This window comes from Coenobita brevimanus, chromosome 33 (genome assembly GCF_032717465.1).
Source record: "Coenobita brevimanus isolate Jiangsu-jjx chromosome 33, ASM3271746v2, whole genome shotgun sequence".
Classification (NCBI taxonomy): domain Eukaryota; kingdom Metazoa; phylum Arthropoda; class Malacostraca; order Decapoda; family Coenobitidae; genus Coenobita; species Coenobita brevimanus.
In genome coordinates, this window is record NC_136986.1 from 10,779,422 (window position 1) to 10,805,024 (window position 25,603).

The 25,603-nt window shown below is 41.6% G+C and overlaps 1 long non-coding RNA gene across 1 annotated transcript in view; it reads right to left on the minus strand.

Moving 5' to 3' along the window:
- Positions 1–25,603, minus strand: part of LOC145395724 (uncharacterized) — a 55,520-nt gene that overhangs the window by 25,290 nt on the left and 4,627 nt on the right. The window contains exon 2 of the long non-coding RNA XR_013896662.1: positions 11,174–11,253. This is a non-coding gene — a long non-coding RNA (uncharacterized LOC145395724). The remainder of the gene's footprint in view (positions 1–11,173; positions 11,254–25,603) is intronic.

The window sequence follows — 25,603 nt, forward strand, 5'->3', positions numbered from 1 at the left end:
TTCAAGAAATCAGAATCGCAACAGGAGTTGTACAGCCTCCCCGGGCTGTAGAAAAAGGCAGTGTTTAATCTCCATCCATGGTAACTAAAAGTGCAGAAGCATCCAATTACAAGAAAATCAGAAAATAAATATAATATGTAAGAAATTTGAACAGAAACGCCTTACATTATATTGAAAAGGTGTAACCAAATAGAAAACGAACAGTTCATGAGTAACAGAAAAATGTAGTGGCAGCCAAAATACTATCCATATTTTCTACTAGTAGCATAACTATATAGAATATTTGTGGAACAATCAATCTAGTGTGAAATTACTGAACCAAACATGGATTCATACGACAAAGACAATAGTAATGTGCATCATATAGTCGGATGGGATTCTTATAAATATAGTAACCTCTACACATATGTGCTCCACAAATGATATATTACCCTTCAGTCTATTCTTTTATTATTGTACCTACGTACTGTGCATTTACATCATATGTCTTTTTTTTTTTTTTTTTTGTGTCCGACTCTGGGCATAGGCTTCACAGCCTGCTATCAAGGCCCAGCAGTCCTCCTACATACCATACACCTCTACATGTCACCTCTTCGGCGCTAACACCCCACGTCCATATTGAATACATGCTAGGGCTGTCTCATACAGGACTGGTGTATTGGTATTAGCTGGGGTATTTTTACGACATGTCGGCGGGTCTTCTGGTAGATCAGTAAAGCCTGATTTAATGAAATTCAAATCCTTAAACTGTTCCCTGCCCCAGCCGGGATTCGAACCTGGGTCCGTTAGGACTGCAGGCCACCTCTCTAGCGATTGAGCCACCGCCTCCCCCATTTGTTATATTATTCCTATGTATTTAAATTTTTTTCTTCTTCTTCTTTCACATGGCCATGTATTGTATATACTATATTCCTGCGCCTTGCTACAATTCCTATGGATTGTTTTTATCAACCAATAATAATTAACCCATTTACTTACATACCTACTAAACACCCCCACACTTTTTTTTTTTTTTTTCACAATTATTGAATTTCCACTGCATTCCTACCTTCATTGTGTCAGGAGACACCAATTCCATTTTTACGGGGGGAGTATTGTACCCATACTATGTTGTACCCATACTATGTACACCTAAAACCTATGTATATATGTATATGTGACCAGTACCATTGATGAAATCAGCACACTGCTCTAAACTGCTGACTTAAGCTACGGTTCCTACGCCGGCTGCTCGCTGTGAGTCAGTATGGGGCTAGACTTCTAACAGAGCACAGATATAGAAGTTCTCTCTGGAATAAACCTCCATTATACGTCACCTCAGATCTTTGGAATAAACCTGAGTGAGGAGCACGGGGCTATTAAAACAATATGGCAGAGTGACCGGAAAACACTGCCAAAATTAGGAAGGGTACTGTATATACAGGAGTTTATAGTGTTACATAGCCTATGATTTCATCATCCTTTGTGTAATTTTAACGCACAGTATGCTGCATGTTTGATCACGAGAGTGTTCTGCCTCAGTTCCCCCCTTCTACCGTTATAGTAGAGTAAGTCGACATCTCTGTTATACTTTGCGGGATTTTCAGCTCTCTGTCCCCATGGCTTCATTTGCGCGTCCCTCTTACAAGTTGTGTCAGGCTCTGCCGGCTCCTATATAATGAGCTCAGTCTCTGCATCATTGCCACTTAAATCTGCTCCTCATTTTGTTCACATCTCTGTCCTCCCCTGTACAGATATTATTATTGTGAGTGCTCAAGAAGTCTCCAACCATCTAGCAGCTGTGTGTAATTTGAGTATAACTGTTATTGCATTTTTTCTTGTACTGTATAGCATAAGTTTAATTTGTAGGCCTAGTGAAGTTTTTGTAATTCATGTAGGGTTCTTTCTGTCAGTCATTTTTGATAATAGTTTGTATCTGTAATTATTTATCTGGCATTCACTGAGTATTATCTGGTATCTCATTTTATCAGGGCTGACTTAGATAAATTTACTCTTGCTAATTTCTGTGTTAATAGAGGCTATTGCAGTTAACCATATATTTAACCTGTTTTTTGCCATTACATTATCCTTATGAGTTCTGAATGTTTTGTTGTTAGTTTAAGCATTAAACTTTAACTTGTAATTTTACCTAACTCTTTTGTTTTGAACCTGGAACTTTACGGGACAGTAGTGATTTTTAGCATTCTCACTGAAAGTGTACGTTATCTTTCTCTGTTCCGTAACATAAATTTGGCGACCTCATATCAGGATATTCAGGATATTATCATAAGGATATTGTTTGATATTTTGTGACTGTGATATATTCATGATGGCTACTATTTCTACACTTGATGAAGCCAAAGATTTTTTGTCAAATGTGCAAACAGTGTGTGATATAGAAAACAGAACAAAGAATGAACTTAAGCTTGTTGCTCAACAATTGGGAATTGTTGTTCGCTCTCATCATTCTAAAGATCAAATTGTTGACATGATTAATGAAAGCTTGTTTAATGTAACTCCTCCAAATGAGCAAACGCAGATTGAATTAGCTAAGTTACAGCTAGCCCTGCAGGAGGCCCGTGCTAAGGAGGCTGAGTTTCACGCACAAGTTGAACTTGCTAGGATTCAGGCAGACCATGAGTATCGCATGAAACAATGTGGAACTGGATCATCTAGCTCTGATGATTTTGATGTGGCTAAAAATGTTAAACTTGTCCCTCCTTTTAATGAATCTGATTTAACAAAGTATTTTCAGTTGTTTGAGAGGGTAGCTACAGGTTTTAATTGGCCTAAGGAGTATTGGCCAGTACTCCTTCAAACTGTTCTCACCGGTAAAGCTCAAGTAAATTATGCATCTTTGCCTCAGGATCAGTCTGATAATTATGATGTAGTAAAGAGCTTGATTCTTAAGGCCTATGAGCTTGTTCCTGAAGCTTATAGAGTAAAATTTAGGACAACTTACAAGCAAGATAAGCAATCCCATGTTGAGTATGCAAAAATCAAAGAAGATCTGTTGGAGCAGTGGTTAAATTCTAAGAATGTGGATTCTGATTTTGGTAAATTTAAGCAGATGATTTTGCTGGAGGATTTCAAAAGGTGTATTAGTAAAGATATAAGCCTATATCTTGATGAGAAAAGAATAGATAATTTGTCTGATGCTGCAGTTTTAGCTGATGAGTATGTTCTCACTCACAAGAGATATTCTAGAGAAAAAGGGAAAGCTGAGAGTAAGTACGTTGCCTCTACTCAGAGTACAGGTAACAGGAAAGAGAATAAGGATGATGTTTCTCAGGAAGTAAATACCAGCTTCACCTCTAGATTTCAGAAAAGTAAATGTACTTATTGTAGTAAGCTTGGTCATACTACGGAGAGATGTTTCAGGAGACAGCGTGATGTGAACAAAAAGGAGTCTTTAAATATTCAGTCAATTGGTCTAGTGTCCACTCTTGAGAGTTCCCAGAATTCTTTAACTGAGTTAACTGAACCTGCTTTGAGGGGTAACTGAAATTCTCATGATGGAGCTCCTCTTTTGAGCAGTAACGTGGGTGACACTCTCAAGAGTTCATGTGCTAATTTCCTGTCTGATGGTTTTGTCAGTCCTCTGGACAGCAATGACAGGAAATCAGTTAAAATATATCGTGATACAGGTGCTTGCCAATCCCTTATGCTGACCAGTGTTCTAGGCTCTAATTTTAATTCCTCTGATGAAACTGTAATCTTACAAGGTGTAGGGAATAATTACTTCTCTGTTCCTCTGTGCAGAGTGAATTTAGAGTCTGGTTTTGTTAATGGTTCTGTTATGGTTGGGTTGGTTGAGACACTCCCAATGTCAGGCGTAACTTTCTTACTTGGAAATGATATTGGTGGAAGTCAAGTGTGTCCAGCTCCTCAGTTGTCTAGTGAGCCAGTGGCTGCGTCCCAGGATTGTGATGTCCCTGATGTGTTCCCTGCATGTGCTGTCACTAGGGCTAAGTCTAAAGTTACTGGTGATTTAGAGGATAATGATGATGATGATGTTATCCTAGCTGACACTTTTCTTGCTAATTTGGACCACTCACCAGATGAGGCAGTACCCCGTAGTGTTGATAATTTGTCTCGTCAAGAGTTGGTTGAGTTGCAGGTTGCTGACCCTGAGTTGAAAGGTCTAGCTAACTCTGCTTACAGTGAAGAAGAGTCAGCCGGTGCTTCTACTTGTTATTATGTAAAGTCAGGAGTACTTATGAGGAAGTGGAGACCCCCAACAGCATCAGCCGACTGTGAATGGGAGGTTGTACATCAAGTTGTCATACCTCGTGTTTGTAGGCAGGATATCATTCGAGTGGCTCATGATACCAGTTTGGCAGGACACCTTGGAGCGAGGAAGACTGTGGCACGCATTTTGAAACACTTCTACTGGCCAGGTATCTTCAGGGTATTGTAAGTCTTGTCACACCTGTCAAGTTGGGGGGAAGTGTAATCAGACCGAAAAGGTTGCACCTCTAGTTCCCATTCCTCCTTTTGAGGCACCTTTCACCCGTGTGTTGGTGGATATTGTGGGCCCTCTTCCTAAGACTTCTTCAGGATTTTCTTATGTGTTGACCATGATTGACATGGCTACTCGTTATCCTGAAGCCATTCCACTTAGAAACATCTCAGCAAAGAACGTGGTTAAGGAAATGCTGGGGTTCTTCACAAAGTTTGGTCTGCCTAAGGAGGTACAGTCAGACCGGGGGAGTAATTTCATGTCAAACGTTTTCAAGCAGTCTCTGAAAGAGTTGGGCATCACCCACATCACGTCTTCAGCTTACCATCCCCAGACCCAAGGAGCGTTGGAGAGATATCATCAAACACTCAAATCGATGCTCAAGAAATACTGTTTGGAACATCAGAAAGACTGGGATAAAGGTCTTCCATTCGTTGTGTTTGCTGCAAGAGAATCTCCAAATGAATCACTGGGCTTCTCACCTTTTGAACTACTGTTTGGCCATGAAGTAAGAGGACCCCTTAAGTTACTCAAGGAATGCTGGCTGTCGGAGGAAGATGACGTCAACCTGCTGGAGTATGTGATGAAGTTCAAAGAACGGCTGTCCACTGCTTTACAGCTGGCGAGAGAGAATTTAGGAGCTGCTCAGGAGAAGATGAAGACTTGGTATGATAAGAAGTCCAGGTTACGCCACTTTCAGCCAGGAGATCAGGTTTTGATTCTGCTACCAGTTCATGGGCAACCTCTTCAAGCCAAGTTTAGTGGCCCTTATTTCGTGGAGAAGAAACTCAGTGATGTCAGCTATGTCATCGCCACACCAGATCGTAGAAAGAGCAAGCAACTATGTCACATCAACATGCTAAAGTTATATCACAGGCGGGACGAAAATAATCCAGTCTGCACTGTAGCTGCTCCACCCGAGTCTGCAAGTGAAGCTCTCCCATGCAGTATGAGCCTGAGTGATAGTTTGGGGAAGAATCCTGATATCATGAATGATCTCCAGACTAAGCTTTCTCATCTACCTCCCAAGGAAAGGCAGGAGTTTTCGGCATTACTGCAGGAGTACCTGCAAGTGTTCCGTGCCACTCCAGGAAGAACCACTGTGTTGATGCATGATGTCGATGTTGGAGACGCAAAGCCAATTAAATTGCTTCCTTACCGTGTGAACCCAGTGAAAGTTCCTCTCATCCAGAAGGAGCTTGGCTACCTGTTGGACCACAAGATGATTGAGCCCTGTCAGAGCGAGTGGAGTTCTCCTGTCACTCTAGTCCCTAAGCCAGGTGGGTCACAGCGGCTTTGCATCGACTACAGACGTGTTAATCAGATAACTAAAACAGACACTTACCCTCTCCCTCGTGTGGAAGATTGCATAGACAAGATCGGAAAGGCTAGGTACATAAGTAAGTTTGATTTGTTAAAGGGATACTGGCAAGTACCTATGACTGAATGTGCTAGGGAGATCTCATGTTCTGTAACATTAGGAAAGACATTTGCATGTTCTGTAATGCCATGTACAGATTGTTTTAGAGTAATAAGAAATTTCCTTTGTAAATTTCTTTTTTCTTTGTGGGGAGGTGTTACATAGCCTATGATTTCATCATCCTTTGTGTAATTTTAACGCACAGTATGCTGCATGTTTGATCACGAGAGTGTTCTGCCTCAGTTCCCCCCTTCTACCGTTATAGTAGAGTAAGTCGACATCTCTGTTATACTTTGCGGGATTTTCAGCTCTCTGTCCCCATGGCTTCATTTGCGCGTCCCTCTTACAAGTTGTGTCAGGCTCTGCCGGCTCCTATATAATGAGCTCAGTCTCTGCATCATTGCCACTTAGATCTGCTCCTCATTTTGTTCACATCTCTGTCCTCCCCTGTACAGATATTATTATTGTGAGTGCTCAAGAAGTCTCCAACCATCTAGCAGCTGTGTGTAATTTGAGTATAACTGTTATTGCATTTTTTCTTGTACTGTATAGCATAAGTTTAATTTGTAGGCCTAGTGAAGTTTTTGTAATTCATGTAGGGTTCTTTCTGTCAGTCATTTTTGATAATAGTTTGTATCTGTAATTATTTATCTGGCATTCACTGAGTATTATCTGGTATCTCATTTTATCAGGGCTGACTTAGATAAATTTACTCTTGCTAATTTCGTGTTAATAGAGGCTATTGCAGTTAACCATATATTTAACCTGTTTTTTGCCATTACATTATCCTTATGAGTTCTGAATGTTTTGTTGTTAGTTTAAGCATTAAACTTTAACTTGTAATTTTACCTAACTCTTTTGTTTTGAACCTGGAACTTTACGGGACAGTAGTGATTTTTAGCATTCTCACTGAAAGTGTACGTTATCTTTCTCTGTTCCGTAACAATAGGTAGAATGTTTTTTGGTTTTCATTAAAAAAAAAAATGGTTTTTCTGGTCTAAAAAATTACTTTCGATATTCATATGTGTGTTTCGATGTCTAAATATACCTGAATGACCGGAAAACACTGCCAAAGTAAATAGAGGTACAGTACTAATGGGTTAGGTATAGGTTGGAGGTTGGAGGTTGGATATTGGTAGGGTCTGGGTATAGTAGGGGAGATGCCGTATTGTTCATTATCTGGACATTGCCACTACTCGGATATGCCTTTGGCACCCTTACATTGGATAATTGAGGGACTACTATATATATATATAAGTACGGGGTGCTACCCAAAAGTTCCAGTAATTTGAATATTGTAGGAAAATGTTTTACCTTACCTCCTAGTTCTCACTGTCGCCTGCAAAGCAGTCCCCTTGGGCATGTATTCAGTGGTCCCAGCATTTTTTCCATGAGTCCATGCGTCCCTGGAAGGCTTCAGGCGTGATGGTCTTGAGCACCTCCTGCAATTCTGTCTGGATCTCCTCAATCGAGTCAAGTCAACGACCATTCAGTCGTAATTTCAGCTTAGGAAACAGGAAAAAGATGCAGGGGGCAGGGCAGGCCAATAGGATGGGTGGGGAATGACTACCACGTTAGTGGCAGCCAGGAACTGCCAGACAACAATTGATGTGTGGGCAGGGGCATTGTTGTGAAGCAGGAGCCAGTCCATGTTCTTCTACTGTTCTGGGCGATTGCGGCGGATGTTCTCCCTCAGATGCTGCAAAACTTCACAGTTAAACTTTTCGCTGACAGATTGACCGGGTGGGACGAATTCCCTGTGAACATTCCTTTGGATATCGAAGAAAACAATCAACATTGACTCGACATTGCTGTGCCATTGCAAAACCGCCAAACCACCTACACACTACATTACAATAGTAAGCATAGCTCAACAACAAGTTCGCTCACAGACACAGCCGGGGCACACTGATGCATGAGGGGTGCTGCTGACTCCTCTTAGCGGCAAAAGGCAAAACTGCAAATGGTTGGCTCCCCCTGTTCAAATTACTGGAACTTGTGGGTAGCACTCGTGTGTGTGTGTGTGTGTGTGTGTGTGTGTATATATATATATATATATATATATATAAGAGGTCCCATCCAGGAGGGGCTCAGGAACGGGAAGTTTTCTTTCGGTTTGTCTGTTTGTGTCTGTGTATCCGTCTGTCTTTCTATCTGTCTGTCTGTTAACTTGACACAAAAACTACTAGTGCGATTTTGACTAAATTACAGGGATGATGGGCTATGACCTGATCACTTGATTAAATTTTAGGCCTAACAGAGCCAAGGTCTAGGTTGTAGGGCCAGATAATGTAAAAAGAAAAAAATGGGATGGGTAAAAATCGTTTTTCGCCATAACTCCTTTTATTTTATCATATCAACGTGAAACGAAAACCTAACGGTGCATCTTTCAAATTTGCATCCCATAACATGCCTCAATACTTCATGGGGGTCATCCCCAAGTTAGCGGTATGGGGTCAGTGTCAGGTTGGTCGGGCCTAAAATTTCAAATGGGCATAAAATCGTCAATTTTCACCCGATTTACTCCAAATTTATATGTGACATCATTGACTAGATATCCTAACAGGGACGGGTTTGCTGTGCCTTTGCACCGCTTCTTGTTTCTGTATCTTTTTATGCAACAAGCCACCAAATTAATCACAAAAAATTTGTTGAGTTCTCTTGACTGTGCTAGAGGATCATAAATTTACCCACGTATAATCTTACACTATAATTCATTATGCCTCTACCCAACTATGGTGGAGGAGGCATTACGTGATTGGTCTGTCTGTGTATGCATGCATGGGTGCATGCATGTGTAAATCGTCTGTAACTCTTTTCTGGATGTGATATCTTCAGAACTCTTTGACGGATTCCCACCAAACTTTTGTCATTGATGCAGTGTGAGGAGAGAATGAACTGATTAAGTCAACTAGGTCAAAGGGTCAAAGATCAAGGTCATATGGATTTAACTTAGTTTATCATTGTGAGCACGATATCTCGTGAACCTCTTAACGAATTTCGACCAAACTTTTCTCAGTGATACATTATGAAGGGATGATGAAATGACTACTGTAGGTCTGCAAGGTTAAGGGATCAAAGGCCAAGGTCATATGGGTTTGGGTGCAGTATCTCCTGAACCCCTTAATGGATTCTGACCAAACGTTTATCAGTGATGCATTATGAAGGGACGATTAACTGAACAGGTAAACAAGATTACGTGATCAAAGATCAAGGTCATATGGGTGTGGGCAAGATATATCCTGAATCCTTTGACAGATTTCTACGAAACTTTTTTCACTGATACACTATGAAGGGGTGATGATCTGATTAAGCCAGCAGGATCAAGGGGTCAAAGGTCATGGTCATATGGAGTCAACTTCGTTTATCTTGAGCCTCACTTAAACCCACAATGAAACCTGTAATGGAGGTTGTATGGTGAGTCCGTACCAAAGGCATGGCAGAGGCACATTGGGTAACACCTTGTGTCGACAGCGGGCCCTGTATTTCTAAGATTAAAATACTCATAAACTGTGTTAGAGTTATAATTAGACGACTCTGGATTTGTGACTACTGTGAAATAGATTCGTGATGGTACACAGTCACATATCTTCCAGTGTTTATAATTAATGAAAGAACTTTAATCAATTAAACTGCACTCCACTAAATACTGTTTATTAACTTATAACGTGGATTTTGTAATGCGATCTGTATCATATTTAGGAAAAAAAAAATCCTAATTATTTCAACGATTGTTTTGCGATTTTAACCTTGAGTAGGATAAGATGTGTGTGTGCGTGTGGAGTGTGTGTGTGTGTGTGTGTGTGTGTGTGTGTGTGTGTGTGTACTGTAATTCACCGGGTCGGTCAGGATCACTTGATGGTCGTGATCGTCAGCTTTTACCCTCCTGGAAGGGAGTTGAGAGCTCATATAGTCCGATCTAAGGGCAAGGCTGTGACCTTCACACACGCACACACCCGTCCCCTTGCTCAAGGGGGACAGTAACCACCCACTTCGTCGGTGAAACTTTTCGCAACCTGAGCGAGGCGCGAACTCCCGTCCACCAGTTGGCAAGCGAGAACGTTACCACTGCACCAGCGAGCGGTGTGTGTGTGTGTGTGTGTGTGTGTGTGTGTGTGTGTGTGTGTGTGTGTGTGAAGGTGACAATGATCTTTCTGAAGCAACAATTTCATAAGTGCATATTAACGGTATCCTTTACTACTCCTACAAACCTTCTTATTGAATCTATACTCTTACATTGACTTTCATAGCTTGGACGATGCTGAAAATGTTTAGCATAATAACATTTCATAGTTTTATAACTCTGGTTCTGCGTGACACTTACTTCTGGCATAATAACATTGTACAACTGGAAATTTTTCCTTTGTCGCACCCCAATCCGTCAGTTATTTCAATGTGTTCTATGGCATTATATCCCTGAATAAGTGGGTTTTCTCTACGGCATTTACGTCCCAGTTGAGTCTTTATGGGGGTTTCTATACCGCCCCGTAAGTAATTTCTCCGATCAAGACACACGACCTTAAGCCTGTGATATTTCCAATCGCAACGGTGTCAAGGCAGCTGAAGATGCCTAAACTACACCTTCTCCCTAAGGTAAGCTGCTTTTAGTTGAATTTTTCGTATTTTCAATTTTTATCTTTAAAATAAAGATTTTTTAACTTGATTTCATTAATTATGAAACTTAATCTTGTTGCAAATGACTCTTACCCCCACATGAAGTTAGATAAGGAATAAAATCCAAGTTGATCAAAGTATATTAAAATCCCACCCGATTTTAACTTAACCTTCCATAAACAAGCTAAACCTAACCTTGTTTTAATTGGGGGGCAAAGTCCCCCCAGACACACCGAGAATCATTATTCATTCCAAACTTAACCTAAAAAGCCACTGAAATCTTGAAAAGCAGGTTACCTTAGGGAGAAGGTGTGGTTTAGGCCTCCTTAGCTGCCTTGGCACCATTGGGAATGGGAGCTATCCCAGGCTGAAGATTGCTCATCAAGATTGGAGAAATTACTTACGGGACAATATTGAAACCCCACATAAGACACACTTACGAAGTAAATTTTTAGGGAAGACCTCCCTTATCTGGGGATGTAATGTCATACAGTAGGGCACACTGAAATAACGGACGGAGGTGGGTCCAACCAAGGAAAGCTAAACTTCACAATCTCATATCTCTGGCTTTGCATGGCATTTACCGCGGACATAAACAATTATTATTTCACAGTCTTTTAACTCTGGCTATACGTAACACTTACCCCAAGCAAAATAACATTCATCGTTTTTTAACTGTGACTCTGCATGGCACTCACCTCAGGCATTGTTGTGGCACATTCTTCAATGAATGAGATGCAGTTTTCCTCGCAGGTCTGGGCGGTGTCAAGCATACAGTCTGCAAAGTAGAAGAGTGATAGACTTTGTTTTAACATTCAGGTTCTTCTGAGTCTCAGTAAAAGCGTCTGATGCTACGTGCAAGATAATACTAAAGTTGTCCCGACCATGAGAGGGTTAGTGGTGATAGTGATAATATTCTCAGTGTTGTCTGATTTATTAACAGCTGAATAAAAGGATCTGGTGTTAAGTAAAACACCAGAGCTATCCCGTCCTTGAGAGTTAATGGCATCAGCACTGCTCCAACACCCATATGACTCACCTTCGGCTGAATAAAATGGTCTGGCTTTAGCTGGAATACAATACTAGAGTTGTCCGAACCGTGAGAAGATATGTTGTCCAATATTTATGTTATCTCTCTTAATCCCTCATTTCTCTTCGTTGCAAAACTCCACCAGACAAGCCAGAAGAAGGATCAACAAGACACATTATGATATTTCTAGGATGATAATCGCAAGCAGCTACGGTTAGTGTGAAACATGATGGTTGCACAGGAATGGGTGACAATATTTGGAAGATGGTGTGAAGTTCGTTACAGGTTGTGTATCGTCTGCACCTGTTCATATACTCCTTATGAATTCAGCTTCTTTCAAGCTGAGGCGGTGGCTGAATCGGTAGAGAGGCGGCCTGCAGTCCTAATGGACCCAGGATCGAATCCCGGCTGGGGCAGGGAACAGTTTAAGGATTTGAATTTCATAAAAAGCAGACTTTCCTGATCTGGCAGATGCCCCGCCGACATGTAAAAATACCCCCACTAATACCAATACACCAGTCCTGTATGAGACAGCCCTAGCATGTATTCAATATAGATGGTGGGTGTTAGCGCCGAAATGGTGGCATGTGGAGATGTAGGACTACTGGGCCTTGGGATAGGCCACTGTCCCCGAGAAACAGGCCATGAAGCCTTTGCCCAGAGTCGGACACATAAAAAAAAAAAAAAAGCTATGTATCACTTAGCTACTTGTGCCTCTTGTGCCCCATGCTTCTAATAAACTGAGTGCGAGCAGGCTGGAGTGATCTCCCTCCTCTCCCCCCCCACTTTTTTTTTGGGGGGGGTTATCGACCTTCAAGCCAGAGGCTCAGGTCATTAAGGCAATTATATATATATATATATATATATATATATATATATATATATATATATATATATATATATATATATATATTGTTACATAGCCTATGATTTCATCATCCTTTGTGTAATTCTAACGTACAGTATGCTGCATGTTTGATCACGAGCGTGTTCTACCTCACTCTCCCCCTCCTCCCTTATAGTAAAGTCGTTCTTTCTGTTGTTCAGAGCAGGAGTGTCAACTCTTTGTCCCCTCTGGCTTCATTTGCGCGTCCTTCTTACAAGTTGTATCAAGCTCTGCCGGCACCTGTATAATGAGCTCAGTCTCTACATTACTTGCCACTTAGATCTACTCCTCATTTTGCTCACATCTCTGTCCTCCCCTGTACAGTTCTTATTATTGTGAGTGCTCAGGAAGTCTCCAACCATCTAGCAGCTATGTAATTTGAGTATAAGTGTTATTACATTTTGTTCTTGTACTGTATAGCATAAGGTGTTGATTTGTAGGCCTAGTAAAGTTTTTGTAATTCATATTGTCAGCCAGTGGTAATAATATTTTGTATCTGTAATAATATATCTCGCATTCATTGAGTATTATCTGGTTTTCTCATTTTATCAGGGCTGACTTAGGTAAATTTACTCTTGCTAATTTCGTGTTAATAGAGGCTATTGCGGTTAACCATATATTTAACCTGTTTTTTGCCATTACATTATCCTTATGAGTCCTGAATGTTTTGTTGTTAGTTTGAGCATTAAACTTTAACTTGTAATTTTACCTAACTCTTTTGTTTTGAACCTGGAACTTTACGGGACAGTAGTGATTTTTTAAGTATTCTCACTTAAAGTGTACATTATCTTTCTCTGTTCCGTAACATAAATTTGGCGACCTCTTATCAGGATATTCAGGATATTATTATAAGGATATTGCTTGATATTTTGTGACTGTTACTTATTCATGATGTCTACTATTTCTACGCTTGATGAAGCCAAAGATTTTTTGTCAAATGTGCAAACAGTGTGTGATGTAGAAAACAGAACAAAGAATGAACTTAAGCTTGTTGCTCAACAATTGGGAATTGCTGTTTGCTCTCATCATTCTAAAGATCAAATTGTTGACATGATTAATGAAAGTTTGTTTAATGTAAATCCTCCAAATGAGCAAACGCAGATTGAATTAGCTAAGTTACAGCTAGCCCTACAGGAGGCTCGTGCTAAGGAGGCTGAATTTCAGGCAAATGCTCGTATTCAGGAGGCACAGGTACAGGCTCAGGCACAAATTGAACTTGCTAGGATTCAGGCAGACCATAAGTATCGCATGAAACAAGGTGGAACTGGATCATCTAGCTCTGATGATTTTGATGTGGCTAAAAATGTTAAACTTGTCCCTCCTTTTAATGAATCTGATTTAACAAAGTATTTTCAGTTGTTTGAGAGGGTAGCTACAGGTTTTAATCGGCCCAAAAAGTATTGGCCAGTACTTCTTCAAACTGTTCTCACCGGTAAAGCTCAAGTAACTTATGCATCTTTGCCTCAGGATCAATCTGATAATTATGATGTAGTTAAGAGCTTGATTCTTAAGGCCTATGAGCTTGTTCCTGAAGCCTATAGAGTAAAATTTAGGACAACTTATAAGCAAGATAAGCAATCCCATGTTGAGTATGCAAAAATCAAAGAAGATCTGTTAGAGCAGTGGTTAAATTCTAAGAATGTGGATTCTGATTTTGACAAATTTAAGCAGATGATTTTGCTGAAGGACTTCAAAAGGTGTATTAATAATGATGTAAGCCTATATCTTGATGAGAAAAGAATAGATAATTTGTCTGATGCTGCAGTTTTAGCTGATGAATATGTTCTCACTCACAAGAGATATTCTAAAGAAAAAAGGAAAGCTGAGAGTAAGTACGTTGCCTCTACTCAGAGTACAGGTAACAGGAAAGAGAATAAAGATGATGTTTCTCAGGAAGTAAATACCAGCTTCACCTCTAGGTTTCAGAAAAGTAAATGTACTTATTGTGGTAAGCTTGGTCATACTACAGAGAAATGTTTCAGGAGACAGCGTGATGTGAACAAAAAGGAGTCTTTAAATATTCAGTCAATTGGTCTAGTGTCCACCCTTGAGAGTTCCCAGAATTCTTTAACTGAGTTAACTGAACCTGCTTTGAGGGGTAAATTAAATTCTCATGATGAAGCTCCTCTTTTGAGCAGTAACGTGGGTGACACTCTCAAGAGTTCATGTGCTAATTTCCTGTCAGATGGTTTTGTCAGTCCTCTGGACAGTAATGACAGGAAATCAGTTAAAATATATCGTGATACAGGTGCTTGCCAATCCCTTATGCTGACCAGTGTTCTAGGCTCTAATGTTAATTCCTCTGATGAAACTGTAATCTTACAAGGTGTAATGAATAATTACTTCTCTGTCCCTCTGTGCAGAGTGAATTTAGAGTCTGGTTTTGTTAATGGTTCCGTTATGGTTGGGTTGGTTGAGACACTCCCAATGTCAGGTGTAACTTTCTTACTTGGAAATGATATTGGTCGAAGTCAAGTGTGTCCAGCGCCTCAGTTGTCTAGTGAGCCAGTGGCTGCGACCCTGGATTGTGATGTCCCTGATGTGTTCTCTGCATGTGCTGTCACTAGGGCTAAGTCTAAATTTACTGGTGACTTAGAGGATAATGATGATGATGATGTTATCCTAGCTGACACTTTTCTTGCTAACTTGGACCACTCACCAGATGAGGCAGTACCCCGTAGTGTTGATAATTTGTCTCGTCAAGAGTTGGTTGAATTGCAGGTTGCTGACCCTGAGTTGAAAGGTCTAGCTAACTCTGCTTGCAGTGAGGAAGAGTCAGCCGGTGCTTCTACTTGTTATTATATAAAGTCAGGAGTACTTATGAGAAAGTGGAGACCCCCAACAGCATCAGCCGACTGTGAATGGGAGGTTGTACATCAAGTTGTCATCCCTCGTGTTTGTAGGCATGATATCAATAGAGTGGCTCATGATTCCAGTTTGGCAGGACACCTTGGAGTGAGGAAGACTGTGGCATGCATTTTGAAACACTTTTACTGGCCAGGTATCTTCAGGGATGTTTCCTGGTATTGTAAGTCTTGTCACACCTGTCAAGTTGTGGGGAAGTGTAATCAGACCGAAAAGGTTGCACCTCTAGTTCCCATTCCTCCTTTTGAGGCGCCATTCACCCGTGTGTTGGTGGATATTGTTGGCCCTCTTCCTAAGACTTCTTCAGGATTTTCTTATGTGTTGACCCTGATTGATATGGCTACTCGTTATCCTGAAGCCATTCCACTTAGAAATATCTCAGCAAAGAACGTGGTTAAGGAAATGCTAGGGTTCTTCACAAAGTTTGGTCTACCCAAGGAGGTACAGTCAGACCGGGGAAGTAATTTCATGTCAAATGTTTTCAAGCAGTCTCTGAAAGAGTTGGGCATCTCCCAGATCACGTCTTCAGCTTACCATCCCCAGACCAAAGGAGCGTTGGAGAGATATCATCAAACACTCAAATCGATGCTCAAGAAATACTGTTTGGAACATCAGAAAGACTGGGATAAAGGTCTTCCATTCGTTGTATTTGCTGCAAGAGAATCTCCAAATGAATCACTGGGCTTCTCACCTTTTGAACTACTGTTTGGCCATGAAGTAAGAGGACCCCTTAAGTTACTCAAGGAATGCTGGCTGTCGGAGGAAGATGATGTCAACCTGCTGGAGTATGTGATGAAGTTCAAAGAACGGCTGTCCACTGCTTTACAGCTGGCGAGAGAGAATTTAGGAGCTGCTCAGGAGAAGATGAAGACTTGGTATGATAAGAAGTCCAGGTTACGCCACTTTCAGTCAGGAGATCAGGTTTTGATTCTGCTACCGGTGCATGGGCAACCTCTTCAAGCCAAGTTTAGTGGTCCTTATTTCGTGGAGAAGAAACTCAGTGATGTCAACTATGTCATCGCCACACCAGATTGTAGAAAGAACAAGCAACTTTGTCACATCAACATGCTAAAGTTATATCACAGGCGGGACGAAAATAATCCAGTCTGCACTGTAGCTGTTCCACCCGAGTCTGCAAGTGAAGGTTTCCCATGCAGCATGAGCCTGAGTGATAGTTTGGGGAAGAATTCTGATATCATGAATGATCTCCAGACTAAACTTTCTCATCAAGCTCCCGAGGAAAGGCAGGAGTTTTCGGCATTACTGCAGGAGTACCCGCAAGTGCTCCGTGCCACTCCAGGAAGAACCACTGTGTTGATGCATGATGTCGATGTCGGAGATGCAAAGCCAATTAAACTGCCTCCTTACCGTGTGAACCCAGTGAAAGTTCCTCTCATCCAGAAGGAGCTTGGCTACCTGTTGGACCACAACATGATTGAGCCCTGTCAGAGCGAGTCGAGTTCTCCTATCACTCGAGTCCCTAAGCCAGGTGGGTCACAGCGGCTTTGCATTGACTACAGATGTGTTAATCAGATAACCAAAACAGACACTTACCCTCTCCCTCGCGTGAAAGATTGCACAGACAAGATCGGAAAGGCTAGGTACATAAGTAAGTTTGATTTGTTAAAGGGATACTGGCAAGTACCTATGACTGAACGTGCTAGGGAGATCTCATGTTTTGTAACACTAGGAAAGACTTTTGCATGTTCTGTAATGCCATATGGTATGAAGAATGCACCAGCCACATTTCAGAAGCTCATGAATGTTGTAACAGAGGGTTTGGCAGGGTGTGTTGTTTATATTGATGATGTATTAATCTTCAGTGACAACTGGAAAGATCACCTATGCCATGTCAGTAAATTTCTTGAGCGTTTGGTTCAGGCTAATCTTGTAGCTAATTTATCAAAGTGTGAGTTTGGTCAAGCTAAAGTTCAGTACCTTGGGTATGTAATTGTTGATGGACTTGTTGCACCACCAGGAGCTAAGGTTCAGGTTATAAGTGATCTTCCCAGACCTAAAAGTAGGAAAGAGCTACAAAGATTTTTGGGAATGGTAGGTTATTACAGGAGATTTGTTCTTAACTTTTCAATTCTTGTATCACCACTTACAGACATACTGAAAAAGGGAGTTAAATTTGTCTGGACCAATAGCTGTGAATCCTCTTTCAGCAAACTTAAAGCTATCCTATTAAGTCAGCCAGTGCTCGCTACTCCAAATTTTGCTAAGCCTTTTAAGATGGCTGTTGACGCAAGTGATACAGGAGCTGGGGCTGTTTTGCTGGAAGAGGATGATCAGGGTATTGAACACCCTGTATCTTATTACAGTAAGAAGTTCACTCCACCTCAAAAGAACTACTCAACTATTGAGAAAGAGCTTTTGGCTTTGATTTTGGGTTTACAGCATTTTTCATTTTATTTGTGTTCTGGTTTTGACCCCATAGTTATTTATACCGATCATAACCCACTGAAATTCCTTAGTAAGTTTAAAGATAAAAATCAGAGATTGACAAGATGGAGTCTACTTCTTCAGGAGTATTCATTAGATATACAACATGTCAAGGGGAAAGAAAATGTTATTGCAGATTGCTTATCTAGACTTTAGACAGATTGTTTTAGAGTAATAAGAAATTTCCTTTGTAAATTTCTTTTTCTTTGTGGGGAGGTGTTACATAGCCTATGATTTCGTCATCCTTTGTGTAATTCTAACGTACAGTATGCTGCATGTTTGATCACGAGCGTGTTCTACCTCACTCCCCCCCTCCTCCCTTATAGTAGAGTAAGTCGTTCTTTCTGTTGTTCAGAGCAGGAGTGTCAACTCTTTGTCCCCTCTGGCTTCATTTGCGCGTCCTTCTTACAAGTTGTATCAAGCTCTGCCGGCCCCTATATAATGAGCTCAGTCTCTACATTAATTGCCACTTAGATCTACTCCTCATTTTGCTCACATCTCTGTCCTCCCCTGTACAGTTATTATTGTGAGCGCTCAGGAAGTCTCCAACCATCTAGCAGCTGTGTAATTTGAGCATAAGTGTTATTACATTTTGTTCTTGTACTGTATAGCATAAGGTGTTGATTCGTAGGCCTAGTAAAGTTTTTGTAATTCATATTGTCAGCCAGTGGTAATAATATTTTGTATCTGTAATAATATATTTTGCATTCACTGAGTATTATCTGGTTTTCTCATTTTATCAGGGCTGACTTAGATAAATTTACACTTGCTAATTTCGTGTTAATAGAGGCTATTGCGGTTAACCGTATATTTAACCTGTTGTTTGCCATTACATTATCCTTATGAGTCCTGAATGTTTTGTTGTTAGTTTGAGCATTAAACTTTAACTTGTAATTTTACCTAATTCTTTTGTTTTGAACCTGGAACTTTACGGGACAGTAGTGATTTTTTTTACTATTCTCACTTAAAGTGTACATTATCTTTCTCTGTTCCGTAACAATATATATATATATATATATATATATATATATATATATATATATATATATATATATATACACACACACGCATTCATACAGATAAATAAACACATATTTTTAAATTAATATTTATAGTTTTTTTTAATCAATGATTTTGAGAGAAAAATACTCCTAATTCATGAACCTATAATTAATAAACCTCCCACACCAATAGCTACCCTACACCTTAGCCTAAAATTACAAGTAGCTAAGCGTACCTAAAACATTAATACTAATAAGGAGAGTACTGTACCTCTACCAAGAGAATACCACGGACTGGAAATAGGTATTGCCTTGCTACATTACACATAAGCACCACCACCTGCTGACTGTCAGTCGAAGCACATAAACTAATATTGGGGACATAAATATATGAGATCGAGATCGAGAGAGAGAGAGAGTAGATTGAGCTACAATGAATGCTACATCACCTGCTAAGGCCTGCAACCCGTTGAGGGGGGCAAACAGCAGACCACAGTCGCTGGTAGCCCTGACGAATCAGGAGGACTGTGGTTTGGTGTAATGTGGGGGGTGAGGAACGGCTTCTTCAAGCGCCAGGATACTGGTGTTGATGTTTTCATGCACCACCAGGCCGTCATTAATCCTAATCCATGGCACCTCCAATGATCCCTTGAGGATGGTGGAGTTTAGTCTTTTCGGGACTCCTAAGGGTCCTGAGGCTAGGGACATTACTGTGTCGGGAGGTGTTGGCATGCAGGATTCTGCCCATTCACAGTGATGACTTGCAGCCCGTGGACGCCAGGCCAGGGGTCATGGAAGTCCTCTTGAGATAAGCACCATTGCGGAAATGTGCATTGCGATGGTGGAGGCTTTTTGTGGGGGTGGTAAGGGGGCTTTGCGTGTTCTCCCCAGGATCTTTTAGGAGAGTGGGCTGCCTCATCTTGTCATCCCTGAGTGCTTCCCCCACGATGTACGTTCTGCCCCTCGTCGCCGAGAACATTGGGCCCAGTAGCTGCAACCTACCGACCACCGCACAACACAGAAGAGGATACGGTTCGAGGTTTCCCTCAATAGGACGACTTCCCAATCGATCACTGGCCCAGCTCTGGACATGGCCACAATCAAGATTGCTGCCGATGTGCACCAACCGCCATCAGTGACCAAGGAGGGGTGGGACTATTCTGATTCCTCCTCCAAGGCTGAGGATGCGTTGACCGGCTCCTAGGCTGTGGAGGGGGTTGATGAGTCCTCCCCTCCTCAGGTAGAGAAGGGCAGCCTATCTCGCCCTCCTACCATGAAAACTACAGATCGGCTAGATGTGACCATCTACTGTCACCTCCTGACACTCGACCCCCACACCTGGTCATACCAACTTCTAGCTACGACTTTCTCCACCTTCTACGATCTGCTCTGGGCAGCGAACCTGAGTGAGGGGATTCCACACATTTTGATTGTCAGGGGGGAGGGGTTCTATCTAGCCAATCTACGAGCATTTAATATTATGCTACCTCCACGCCTGGTCTCCAAGCTGACTGTCTTGTGCCCAACGAGTAAGTTGCTGCTGTGTGTTTAGCTTTTAGTAATCTTTGTCCAAATACCCCTCATTGTGGGCGATTTCCACAAAGCCATAATTTATATATATATATATATATATATATATATATATATATATATATATATATCATCATCATTATCCGGACCTCCTTTCCAACCCAAGGGCAGGGTGAGGAGTAGCAATGTCCAGACAGCACAAACTTACCTAATCCAAATAGGCCACGCTTCCATTCACTCATCATTCAACCCCCTGGAATCCTGGCTCTACTGGATATGCCAAAAAACATTCACCACATTCTGCAGCTTCACACAAACATATCCGATTGAGTCAATCCGGATGCTGCCATGCTCACAAGGGGTGCCAAAATCCCTGATCATGCACTTCTCCTCACAACATTCATCCAGCCAGCTCGATCTCTTGTCAGTTCCCTAGCCTCACTGACTTCCAAACCTCTCATCCTCAAACTCTCATCCACCATATCTCTCCACTTTCTCCTTGGCCTACCTCACCTCCTTCCTCCATCAAATTCTCTTAGGTATACCTTTTTCACCACTCTTTTGTTATCCATTCTTTCCACATGACCATATAATCTCAGGACACTCTCTTCGATTCTGGTGTCCACCGACTTCCCCACTCCACACCTTTCGCGAATCACACTATTTAGTATCCTATCCACCCTCTGTACTCCATATATATTCCTCAACAGTCCCATCTACACTGCTCTTACTAATGACTTTTCATTTTCATGCTACACCAGTCTCACATCCATATGTTAGAGTTGGCACTAACACTCCCTCATGTAAGCCTCGTGCAGCTGTAACACTCAAGCCTTCATTGCACCAGCTACTTTTCTTCCTTGTGTCACTCTACGTTCAACTTCTTCTGCACATTTTCCTTTCTTTTCTATCACTGTACCCAAGTATTTGAACTCTCACACCAATTCCAGTCTCTTTTCATTCACTGTGACATCACACTGGGAGTCACCGTCTCTCTCAATAACCATCACTTTACTCCTGTCGACATTTACTCTCAAGGCACGATGCAAACAGATATCAGCAAAACTCTTCACTAGTCTACCAAGTTCCTGTCCGGTACTTGCAAGCAGTACTGTATCATCAGCATACAACATATTTGAGATATTCCATCCATCACCATTCATTACCAACGGCATCCCTCTCTCCATTACTCGTGTTTTCACTTCTCTCATCACTCCATCCATATACTGTATACATTGAACAACCATGGGGACATTACACTACCTTGTCGCACACCCACACCAATCGTGAACCATTCATTTAGATGCCCATTAACCCTTACACAAGTTTCACTACCATGATAAAAACTCTTGACAGCACCTAGCAGCTTGCCATCTACACCACACATGCTCAAAAATTTCCACAATCTCTCTCTGTCTACTTTGTTGTATGCTTTTTTTCAGATCCATGAATGCCATAAATACCTTATGGTCCTTCTCACAAGCCTTCTCTGCTATCTGTCTCACTGCAAATACTTGATCCACACATCCTCTGCTACTCCTAAAGCCACCCTGTTCACCAGTCACTAGGACTTCTGATATCTCTCTTACTTTCTCTATAGTAATTCTTCCATATACCCTCCCTACCACACTCAATAAACTTAAGCCATGATAATTCTTGCACTCACTTCGCTCACCTATATTTTTGTAGAGGGGTACAATCACAGCCTTTTTCCACTATGTAGGCATAGTTTCACTCATCCATGCCTTCTTACATGTCTCCAACATGCACTTCATTCCACTCTGTCCACTACATTTAAGCATCTCTGCATACACCACATCAACCCCAGCTGCTTTCCCATTTTCAGCCGTTTCACAGCGCTCTTCACCTGTGCGAGTGTCACGTCTCTTGGCACTGCATTCCTTCTCTGCACACCCCCAAAATCAATCATGTTTACAGCCGCTCTGCTATCTCTATTCCCATTCATCAGGCTTTCAAAATATTCTTTCCATCTGGTCCTTACTTCGTCTCCATGGGTTAGTAACTTACCACCTGCTTCCGTCACAGTATCACATTTCTTTCCGCTTTCACTTCTACAGTTCCGCACGTCTTTCCAGAATAACTTCCTATTTTCAGAGTAGGTCACATTCATTTTTCTTCCCAGATCATCATTTACCTCCTTCTTTTTCCTGTTCACTGGTCTCTTTACGTGCTTCTTGCTCTAAATATACTCAGTTCTTATTTCACTCAACCCCTATCCTGTAACCACTTTAGCCACTTCTTCCTCTTTTCCTTCACAGCTCTCTTGACTTCCTCATCCCACCATGCTGTACCCTTCTTTTTTGTTGATTCTCTTGCCACACCACACACATCTGTAGCATTCCTAACTAAGCAATCCCTATATGCATTCCACAAGCTTTCCACATCCAATTCTTCTTCTCACCTACCTTTCAGACTCCTGGTCATCCTCCTTTCGGGACTTTGGCGAAAGCTTTGCCATTGCACTTGACATCTCAAAGGCTTTCGATCGAATCTGGCATAAATCTTTAATTTCCAAACTGCCCTCTTACGGTTTCTGTCCTTCTATCTGTGCCTTCATCTCTAGCTTCCTTTCTGGTCGTTCTATAGCCGCTGTTGTAGACGGCTATCGTTCTTCTCCTAGATCTATTAACAGTGGCGTTCCTCAGGGCTCTGTCCTATCACCAACTCTCTTTCTTTTATTCATCAATGACCTTCTAAGCTGTACATCTAACCCTATCCACTCATACGCTGATGACTCCACCCTTCACCTTTCCATTCGATTCCCACAACGTCCATCTCAGCAGTTACTTCAACAGGCAAGGGATGAGGCTATGGAACACCTAATGTCTGACTTGGCTCGTATCTCTGACTGGGGTAAAAATAATCTGGTTGTTTTTAATGCATCAAAGACTCAGTTTTTTCACCTATCAACCCGACAAAATCTTCCACAGGTATACACACTAATGTTTAATAATATTCAGATTAATCCTGCATCATCCTTGAACATGCTTGGGGTTTCATTTACTCGGGACTTATCTTGGAAAGATCATATTATATCTCTTGTAAAATCTGCTTCCAAACGATTGGGTGTGCTAAGCCGACTCTGCTCTTTCTTTACCCTTGCACAATTGTTGACTCTATACAGGAGTTTTATCCGCCCCTGTGTGGAGTACAACTCTCATGTACGGGGGGGCTCCCCACATACGGCTCTTCTCAATGGGGTGGAGTCAAAGGCTTTTCGTCTCGTTTACTCTCCCCCTCCTACTGACTCCTTTCAACATCTGTCTCTTAGCCGCAGTGTTGCATCTTTATCTCTTTTCTATCGCTGCTTCAATGGTCACTGTTCCTCTGAACTGTCTGCATGCATTCCTCCACTTCTACGACGGGCGTGTAGCACCCGTCTAGCAGCAAACTCTCACCCCTTTTCTGTCCAACTTTCTAATACAAGAGTCAACCGTTACTCCCAGTCCTTCATTTATGCAACAGGTCAACTCTGGAACTGTCTCCCTTTGTCTGTATTTCCTGCTTGCTATGATCTCCGGTCTTTCAAACGCAGTGTGTACAGGCATCTCGAAATGAATGGATCTTGAATTTGGCTCTCTCTTATATTTTGTTTTTCTCTTGGAGGGAACAGTATTGCGGGCTCATTGCCTTTGGTTCCTTCTTCCTCACATAAAAAAAAAAAAATATAAAAAAAATAAAAATTCATTCCAGTTCGCTGAATCTAACTCGTCCTCTCTCTCTCTATTTTTGTGTGTCCGACTCTGGGCAAAGGCTTCATGGCCTATTTCTCGGGGGCAGTTACCTATCCCAAGGCCCAGTAATCCTCCTACATCTCCACATGCCACCATTTCGGTGCTAACACCCACCATCCATATTGAATACATGCTAAGGCTGTCTCATACAGGACTGGTGTATTGGTATTAGCGGAGGGTATTTATATGACTTGTCGGCGGGTCATCTGGTAGATCATGAAAATCTGCTTTTCATTAAATTCACATCCTTAAACTGTTCCCTGCCCCAGCCGGGATTGGATCCTGGGTCCATTAGGACCACAGGCCGCCTCCCTACCGATTCAGCCACCAGAGGAGTCAGAAACTACTCCTTATACGTCAGCTGTCGACCCTAGTTAAGAGAACTTACGAAAAAGGATAGAAAGCATTTACATATAAACAAAAAGTGAGACACTTCGCCCGACAGAACACTACCAACCAGAAATACCCCAAACTTCTCTATGGAACACTTTCATTTATCATCTGGGCATTGTCAGGCGAGGCACATGGTTTAATATAGGGGACATCAGTGTAAAAAGCAGAACTGTTAGACGCAGGAACTATTCCAAATACGTCAACTGTCAATGCTATTTAATTTATACAATATATACCAATATACAGTGATTAAAAATCCTAACCAAACAATAAAGAAAGTCTCATCATTCTGATCAATCTGGTCTCCCTAAAGAAAACTACCAATTTACTAGTCATAAATACATCCCCATCACCCAGGATGGAGGAAAGGGTGAAGAGAACGCCTTTTGCACTTCAGTAGTTTGTAACTGAAAAACGTTCAGAAATAAATCACCGATAGCGCAGGATGATATAAACGATAGATAACACCGCACTGCAGATGTCACAGTGTGGTGGAGATGGTGTCAGTATATGGCAACTTATAGGTGAGGTGTGTACAGTTTATCCTCAGCCTCGCTAACACTTATTTCAAGCGACTGGGTCGTTTGGCAGAATTCCAGTCGCCCTGGTATGGCTTACAAGTTGGATTATTAAGCCTGGTCCACCTACCTTGCCAAAGAAGACATATTTTATTTTATTTTCGAGGGAGAGACTGGACTGTAAATTACGAGGGACGTTCCAAGTCTCCTCGAGTTCTGCAGCCGATTTTGCAAGTAAGTCAGCCTGCACATTGCCATAAATACGACAATGACCAGTGACTCACTTTAGTTTGAAGGACTTGTTGAACGAATGCAGTGTATTACAGATGCGGCCCTGGATCTCATTAGAGTCAGTAATGAAAGAAGCAATTGCATGAAGGGCTGACTTGGTACAGTATGATCTCTGCCCTGCAGCTGTTTACATACTCTAAATTGGTTCATCACCTCTTTTCAAGCTGTATATCACTTAGCTTTTTGTGTCTCATCTTCCCCGTGCATCTAATACACTGAGTGTGCGTAGGGTGGCGTGATGTCTGCCTGAATGGCTAAAGCTGTGGTTGGGCTAAGCCACTGGTTATCAAACTGGGAACTATGGCATGATGCAGGCCATGGCAAGATGTTAGGGGACCCATAACGGGCTAGTATAAGTAGCAAATCAGTGTGTCTGTGAAATCGCAATTAACATCCACTTGCCATTTTCCACAA